Raw genomic sequence first — 6,282 nt, 5'->3', positions numbered from 1 at the left:
TTCTCGGTCCCCCCCCCCCCCCCCTGATTTTCTTTAATGGCCCCCATCCCGTCCCTCCCTCCCTTTCTCCCCCCCCCCCTCGTTGTTTGTATGTGACCACAGGTGCGAAAGCTATGCTCCAGAGTCGGCTGGGGCCTCTTGCAAACTTGTAACTGCATTACTGTACTTGCTATACAATGTGCATTGCTGTGCGGTTCCTGTGGTTTACTTGTTCCTTGCCCCTTTGTGTCCTACCCCACCCTGCTTCAATAAAATACTTTAAACCTAAAATTGAAAATGCGGATTTCAAATTAGGATGATTCCTTTTGCGGGTACTAGGCATGGGCGGAAAATCCGTTCCGCTCGCGGATTTTGCGGATTTTCGGGAAATCCGCAATCCGCGAGATTCGCGAATCTCCCGCAAAATCCGCAAATCCGCGAGCAGCGGATTTTGCTTGCACTGCTCGCACTGTTCGCGTGAGTTCGCGCCCCGCGAATAAGTGCAAAATTGCAGAAATACGATCTTAGCAAAACTGAAAGTAACTACTTACCAGGTTCAAAAGTTCAGGCTCATCATTAGTAGCCATTTCCTGTAGTGCTTCCTGAGGGGCCCCTCCAGAGTTCAGTTGCCAGTTGAAACTATTATGTGACCCTGCTCTGAACCTCAGAATAGTTACACATATGCCACAAAGGTCCTGAATTACAGCTAAGGGAGACAAGCAGGAGCCAGGCTGGAAGTTAAAATCCATTAATCAGCCCCTAATTCATTATTGTCAGTTGGGGCAGGGCAGGTGTTGTAACTAATTTTGCAACAATGAAAGCACTTAGCAAGTGCAAAAGATCACTAATCAGGGCGCACTAAGGAAGCAGGTGCCAGCTAAAAAAATATTCTGTGACACATTAATCAGCCCCAAATTAATTCAGGTCACTTGAGGCAGGGAAGGTGTGCTTTGCTTTGCCGAAAATAATGTACACTGGACAACCAGAGGGTGTGGTGATGAAACAGAGGGTGGCATGGGTGGGCCAGAGGGTGGCATGAGTAGTCAGAGAGTGGCAGTGGTGACAGAGAGTGGCAGTGATGAAGAAGAGTGTCCCAAACAGGCTGGACACGTAGAAACAACAAGTTCGCAAAACTTGCGACCCGACAGGTAAGTTCGCAAATTGCGAAATTGTAAAAACCCTCGCGAACTGGCAGAAACACGGGCGAACACAAAAAAAAAATCCGCAAATTCGCGGGAATTCGCGGATTTTGCGGATTGCGAATCCGCAAATCCGCAAAATTCGCGAACGCGAGATCCGCAAAATTCGCTCATGCTTAGCGGGTACTTAAGCTTTTGAGGAGGAGGGTGTGTGGTATTGATTTATGTATTGTGTTGTGCGCGTGTGTGTCTCGTGTGTGTGTGGCGCGTGTATGTGTGTGGCGCGTGCATGTGTGTGCACGTGTGGAGTGCGTGGAATGTATGCTTGGTAGAATGTAGTGGGAGGGAGTCGGTTACTGGAAGGGAAGGCGGAGGTTGTACTTGTGTTCGTGTCGCTGTATTGCCTACTACTTATTGCAAATAAAGAAGATTGAAGAACCATACCTGCCTACGAGTCTACCTACTTACAATACACTACCTTCGAAATCAGCTTCATATTTTACAAATCTTTCATGACAAGCACACCCCTCGCCCCTGCCTATCTGGTTGACTAGTTTACAATCTCTGAAAGCTCTCAGAACATCAGTATCCAGTACACTAATAAACTGGAGGTAAAGGTGTGTAGAAAAGAAAAAACAAAGGAACAGGCCTTCTCCATCTATGCACCCAGATTCTGAAACAACATTCCAGCATCCATTATGCTGCCCTAAACCTGCTACAATTTAGGAATGAGTTGAAGGTGTACCACTTTGAAGAACACTGCATCATGATGCAGGAATAATCCGCTTCTGCTTTCAGAACCCAAATACATATTTGTCAACTGTATCTATGCCATTGGCCCCATACCACACTCTGCTGCTTTTTAGCTGGGTTCACACTATATAAATACCAGATACATACATACATGCAAGAGTTGGACTTCTTTCAAAGACACGATCACCATCATCATATGTTGCTTTAAACACAACTCTATCCCTAGTGAAGAAAGAATCCCTACACTTGAAATGGTCCGGCCATTAATCAATCAATTAAAATGATTTGTACAGCGCACAGCTGCTTCATCAGTAGTATCCTGGTGCTCATGACTTGGGGAGACTGAATACAAGTGGCATCCATCATTGAAAACTAATCTTTAACAAAAAAAAACGTTTTTAATTCTCTTTTAAAAAGAGAGACTGAAGGGGCTCTATGGATGTTGGCTGGGAGAGAATTCCAGAGGTTGGCCATCAGAGACGTAAAGGAACTGCCTCCCCGTCTAACGTTGGCAAATGTTGGGACCTGCATCTGATGGAGCTTATTAGAGCTGAACAGTCTGTAGTGCTTATAGGGGTGGAGTCTGTTTCACAGATAAGACAGACCTTCACCTTGAAAAGCTCTAATGCCAACGTGAGGGCTATAAATTCGATGCACTCAGTAACTGGCAGCCAATGTAACAGCTTCAGATGGGGGGCAATAGATTGGCCAAGAGGACGTCCCCGTATAAGTCAAGCTGCTGCATTTTGGACGATCTGAAGTCTTCAAAATTAGAAAGGCAGAAAGACCCAAAGCGAGACTGTTGGCATAGTCTAAACAGGAGGTTTCCAAGTGCAGCAGCTCCTGTAAGGATTTACATTTGGTGAAACAAACAGATGATACCTGCTGGGTTGGGTTTGGAAGTACGGCCTTTGCGATCCTCAAGTCGTTTTTATCTCTTAGAGAACAAACGTATGAACATTGTGAGCCTCAAGTCTAAGTCTTTCACTCTTCCATGTGAGGTCCCTCAAAGATCTGCTTTGTCCCCCACTTTGTTTAATATCTATGTTAGTCCATTTGTGACGCTGATTCAATCATACAGCTTTACTACCATATCCTATGCTGACTTCACTCAACTTGTTGTATCCATTTCCTCTGATGTTGGCATCATTGCTGAAAAAAATCAATAACTGCATAAACCACATAAATAACTGGATGCAGGATAACTCCTTACCCTCAGAGGCAGGGTGGACCACTGTGAACACTCTGGAATGACTCATGGTGGCCTAGGAATCTTGGTTCCCTTCCCTCCCCAGTTGGGAAGGTAAAATACCTGGGGGCTCTATTTGATGAACAGGCGATTTTCTCAGATCAGATTAATAAGATTACATCTTGTTTTAATCTTATCATGAGGCTAAGAAAGATCTTTCCTTTCATCCCCTTTGAGCTGCAAAGAATAGTGGTAGTGGCGCTCATTTTCTCCAAGGAGAACTACTGCAATGCTCATTATTTGGGCATCAATTAACGCCTTTGATCCAAGCTTCAAACGCTGCAGAATATGACTTCTCATGTCTTCATGAAGATCCCTAAATTCAGCTCCATCTCCAAAAAGGTTCTCAACTTGCACTGTCTCCCCATATCTGAACGGGTAAAATTCAAGGCTCTTTGTATGGTTCATAAACCCCTGCATGGTTCAGCACCCCTTTACTTTTAAAAGAAGTTTAAGTGGTATCTTCTACGTCGCGAGTTCCGATCTTCTTTGGCCAAATTAGTGGCTATCCCCAAAATAGAGACAAGATGGGAAGGTAGAAGTTTTTTGTTTTTATCCTGTGAACTTTGGAATGCTTTAACCATATCTATCAGATTAGAATCTCAGTTTCTCCCTGGCTTTTTCGTCTCTTCTCTAATGGTTTTTTTTAGATTCTAAATTAGTTTCTGGAGGTTTTCGCTAGTGCTAAGACACCTGACACCTAGGGCCATATTATCAAAAAAGGGCGATACATTACCGCCGCTTTTGTCGATTTTACTTAATTTGAGTATAAAACGAGAGGGTCAAGTCGAATACTATACCTGAATTTCTAGAGGGGGAGGGGGATTTAGTTCCTCAGGCCATCAGAGGCAGGGTGGACCACTGGGATCAAAGAAAAAAACTCCAGTTTTATCAGATTTCAGGTTGAGGCAGCTGGCAACCATCCAGCCAGCAACTCCCTTAAGGCATTCCTTAAGCTTGATGAGAGCATCATCCGAAAGTTCCTGAAAGGACACTAAAAGCTGGGTGTCGTCTGCATACAAAACCACCTGTACAACCAAGGATTCAGTCAAGCCAGCCAAAGAAGCTAGATATAAAATACAAAGAGGGGGGCTCAAAGCTGAGCCCTGCGCAACTAGTTCTGAAGATCTCCGAATCTATCTGAATGCAGCCAGACAGAATACTATCAACCACAGTACCAAACGGATTGAGAAATATACTTCCTGGTGCTTCAACAGATGTGGGATGGTATATCGACCGAAAAAAGGAGCCATCATCTTCTAGTTTCTTGTTTGTCTTTTGTCGTTTTTTATCTTCTAGTTACCTACTTCGCAGGAAAAGTACCATTTTTATTTGAAGTTGCAATTTAATGTATCATATTATAACTGAGATTCTAACTCCTACCACCTCCAAGAGAAAGCCTTGACTGCTCACCCGCACTAACTAGTAAGAGTCTATTGTTGGTGAACAGTGGCTGTCGCCTCAAACAAAGGGCGGTGGGGCAGGTGCAGGGAATGTAGGAGGGGGAGCGTGGGAGGGGGATGTTAGAATATTTTAAAAAAGAATAACTTACCGTAATTTGCCAGGTGCCTTCCTCTTTTCTCTTCCACATCACAGCAGACACTGGGACCACCACGTCACAGACTCCCATTCAATCCCCGCACTGTTCTCCCTTTAGGAGAGCAGCGCAGGTATTGGCCTGAACGGGCTGAAAAGACGCTCCGCTCAGGCCAGGGAGTCTGTGGGGTTTCTCCAGGCCGGGCCGGAGTGGAGAAACCTAAGTGCCCATGAGTGTTTTGATCGGCCTGAGACAGCCGGCCAAACACATATGTGCATTTAGGTAGTGCAGATAGCATCCTCCTCCCGTGCCCCGCCTCTCCCTGCACAAGCTGGCTTCAAATGAAAAATAAAATGATGCCAGAACATCTTTCATGAGCTGTCTCTGAGCCAGGCAGTGGGGTGACGCTCCTCCGACATTGCAGAGTTGCGGCCCCATTAGCGAAAGGATTTGTGCCTCAACTTTCAACCTGTGTTTGCCGCCCACTTCGCTTAGCATTGGGATCACTTTTTGATGCTGCTAGGAATAATCCTGTGGCTTCCCAGGGTGGGGTGAAATCCTGCTACCGATGCAGCACTACCCATGTAGAGTTCAGGAGTGAGACGCAAAGGTACTGACATAAGTCCTCGTGGCCTTGCAGGGTTCAGAGTGCACTCTTACAGAAGAACAGGGCCAATATCAGCATCCCAAGGAGAGTACTAACTATTCTGAACAGAATAATTTCTATCTTGACCACCATTGTAAGCATAACAAATCCAAGAGAAAAAAAAGCATTGGCAAAGCCAATACATCTGGCATTGGCTGCAAGCCTTTAGGTTTTTCATTGGTTTGTATTGTCATGCACAACTTTATTGTTGTGAAAGCTACCGGTCCTCATCAATTTAAGAACACTGGCTAAAAGCAAACATTTATTTGGTTTCAAAAACATGCATTGCCATAAGAGCACCTGATGTTTAAGTGAACTACTTTGTGTGTGGATGTACTCCTTGTGAAAGGTAAGAATGCTGACAATTTCACTGAAATGAGCCAATAGCTGAAATGCGCTGCCCACTGCTCCACGCTGTATCCGGCCATGGGCAAAAGAAATTGTGAATGACACAATAACAGACTAATGGATAAAGGAGGTTGGCTGAAAGAATCTGTAAGTAAAGGTATTATACATATAATTGTAGAAAAATCCAAATGTAATGGCCAGCTGCAGACCCCAAAATGGAAAATATGTATCTAACATCCACTCAATTTAAATTTATATGTAAAACTGATAGTAGAACACTTATTGAAAATCATTCCAGTTTCCGCCATTATTAGAGTCCCAAAACATGTTCGACAGCAGGGACGTGCACGAATTCGTCTGCAAAAACTGTAGTGGAAAATGTAAACAAACGTGGCAAGGTAAAGGTTAGCCAATGGATCTAATATGGTGTTTAGTGATCCGTCAGATTAGCATAACACACATTATCGGTCTGTTCGGTTATGCTATGATGTATCATGGCTGCTGCTTTGTGTGAGCTTTGATATGCTATGTTAAGATGTTTGCTATGCGCACATATAATATGTTATGCTATGTTTTGTTACCATATGTTATGCTGGCATGTTGTGTTGTTATGTTTTGTTGTAGCGCTGAA

This window comes from Lissotriton vulgaris, chromosome 5, assembly GCF_964263255.1.
Source record: "Lissotriton vulgaris chromosome 5, aLisVul1.2, whole genome shotgun sequence".
Lineage (NCBI taxonomy): Eukaryota > Metazoa > Chordata > Amphibia > Caudata > Salamandridae > Lissotriton > Lissotriton vulgaris.
This window is presented reverse-complemented; position numbering follows the sequence as displayed.